The sequence below is a fragment of the Octodon degus genome, unplaced genomic scaffold (genome assembly GCF_000260255.1).
Source record: "Octodon degus isolate 3935 unplaced genomic scaffold, OctDeg1.0 scaffold00229, whole genome shotgun sequence".
NCBI classification, from domain to species: Eukaryota; Metazoa; Chordata; class Mammalia; order Rodentia; family Octodontidae; genus Octodon; species Octodon degus.
In genome coordinates, this window is record NW_004524805.1 from 3458743 (window position 1) to 3461857 (window position 3115).

Consider the following 3115-nt stretch of genomic DNA (forward strand, 5'->3'; position numbering starts at 1 on the left):
CCTAGGTCCCTGCACTTGCCTAAGCAGGTGTTTAGTCCACTGTGCTGTCTCACCAGCCCTCTACATCTTTTAAATGCCCTATTTATGATTTTTCAAATTAGTTAATAATATCAGAAACTCAACTCTGTAAGATAAGAAAAAATTCAAAGTGATTTTGTAGTTTTAATGTTTACTGGACATTGAAATTATTGTGTTTAAAAAAAAAAAAAAAACACAGATTGGTTATTGGCTTTGGAAGCTTTCCCAAAGTTGTTCGCCACCTTGGAACGTGTGTCATCAGTAGTAATCCCATTCCAAAAATGTGAGTCAAGATTATAAACCACCTCCAAGCAAATGTGCATTTGGATTTGCTAGCAGTGTCATTAATAGTGACCCAGACTGACAGAACACTGGGTTATTTTTAGTGTAGTCACTCAGGCATCTGGACACCAAGAGTCAGAATATTTTATAAAAAAATAATTATTTTTCCTTTATTAAAAATGCTGAGTTCTAATTTTGTTCATTACAAAACAGCTTGTTAAATCTACCACCATATCTCTTTTTTAATTTTTTATAAATAATTTCACATATCAATGAGTGTAATGTCATAATTATAAGGTATGTATATAATGATTAAAATAATTACCATTTCCATCCTTTAATATTTATCATTTCTTTGTGTTGAGAAACTTCAAATACCTCTTTTCTAGTTTATTACAAAATAGCTAACAAACTGGTGTAAGCTAGTCACTTTACTGTATTGTAAAATATTAGTTCTCATTCTCACTATGTAACTATACTTCGGCCCATGCTGCCAATCTCTGCCTGTCCTCTGTACTCTTCCTAACCTTAGTGGCCAGTAATGTATTTTCTACTTCTATGATCAGCTCTATTAGCTCCCCACATCAGTGATATATGTAATATTTGTCTTTCTATGCATAGTTTATCGAACATAACATCCTTCAGTTCGATACATGTTGCCACAAATGAAAATAATTATTTTTCATAGTGGAGTGGTATTTCTTTGTGTATATTTTCTTCTTCATCTTTTCATTGGCAGTGGGCTTCTCAACTGATTCTACATCATGCATGTTGTGAGAAGTGTTGCCTGTACCCTGGGGTACAGGCAGCTCTGCTCATCATTTCTTTTTCTTTTTAATTTTTTTTTCTTTTCTTTTCTTTTCTTTTCTTTTCTTTTTTTCTTTTCTTTTTCTTTCTTTTTTTTTTCTCTTTTTTTGTAACCAGGGATTGAACTCAGGTCTTTGCACTTGCCAGGGAAGCGTTTATTCTTCTGAGCCATCTCTCTGGCCCTTATGCTTATCATTTTACTTCCTTCAGATGTATTCTCAGTACTGAGGCAGCAGGGTCATACACCATATTGGGAGTGTTATGAAAAATCTCCTTACTGCTTTCCACAGCAGTGATATTAATTTATATTCCCACTAATAATGAATAAGAATTCTTCTTTCTCCGTATCTTCATCAGCATGTATTATTTTTTTGTCTTTTGTTTAAATCCAGTCTAACTGGCAATAATATCTTACTGCCATTTTGATTTGCATTTTCCTGATGACTCATGTTGAGGGTTTTTTTCATATATTTGGTATTTGTATGGCTTTTTTGAAAAATGTATATTCACAGCTCTTTTTTTTTTTTTCATGGAACCAGGGATTGAACACTTGCCAGGCAAGTGCTTATTCTATTCTACTCAGCTATCTCCCAGGCCCCTTCTTTGCTTTCATTTCTGTCTCTTCTGATCTTTGTTTGCATTATTAATTCAATTATTTTTAGTATTTCATTTGCTAATCACTTACTACCTTTGTCTTTTTTTTCAGTGATGATTTTTGGGTAGTTTGTTTTGTTTTTGAGACAGGGTCCATGTAGTCTAAGCTGTCCTTTATCTCACTATGTAACCTAGGCTGGCCTCAGACTTGCAGCAATCCTCCTGCCTCAGCCTCCAAGCCCTGAGATTACAGGCATACACCAATATGCCCAGACAACAATACACTCCTTGAAGTTATCACTGAATTCATTCAAATAATATTCCACTACATCATATTTGTCTAGGAATATTATCTTAGTGGACTCCTGACTGATTGTCTTCATACATTTTATTTCTTTTTGTAGATTTTTTGTTTGTTCTGTGGATTGAACTCTGGACATTGCACTTGCCAGGCTGGCACTTACGCCGCTAAGCCATCTCCCCACCCATCCATTCTATTTCTATGTATATTAAAAATCCTATGTGACACTAGTAATTTTTTTCTTTAGTCCATTTTCTAAACGTTTTAGTGGCTTTTATATTTGCTTGCATATTTAACAATACTGGTAGTCTCCTTTACTTCTGTACATTTAAATTTCTACCCAGCATAACGCTTAAGATTTTTACTGTGAAAGTTTAAGCTGATTAAATTTATGTGCTTTTATCTTTCTAAAAACTAATCTTGTCTATTATTTATGAATAATTATTTTAGTGGGCTTGAAATTCTAGGTTAATTTTTTCATTCCTTTATATATTTAGGTATTTAAAATGTCAAGGTGTTTTCTTCCATCATGCATAGCTTCCAGTGAGAAGTCTGATGCCATTGTCATTTTTTGAATTTAAAGCATTTTTTTCTTCTGTATGACTTTAAAGTTATTTTTATTCTTGGCTTCAAATTGATTACAATTTTATTAACATGCTTTACTTTATATTTCCTGGGCTTTGAACTGATTTTCTTGGATTGCATATAATTTTCAGCAAGTTTAGAAAAACTTTAACCATTATTTCTTCACTATCTTTCTATGATCCCTTTAGTTTCAATCTTGAATTCTATTTATACACATGTAGGTGATTTAATGTTATCCCACAGCTCACGGGCTTGCTGTTAAATTACTTTTGGTCTTTTTTCCCACTCTGTGTTTCACCCAGGAAGTTTCTGCTTTTCGTCTTCAAGTTTAATAACTTTTTCCTTATATTGTCTAGCCTATTTTTAATTCTGTCTAGTGTAATCATTTCTAGAACTTTCTATCAGTCTTTTCTACCTCTTCCATTTTGTTTCCCCACTTGTATATCCTTCCCATGTGGATTTATTAATTACAACTCTTTTAACTGCTTTATCTAATATGCTGACATTGGGTAATTTCTCAGACAGTGT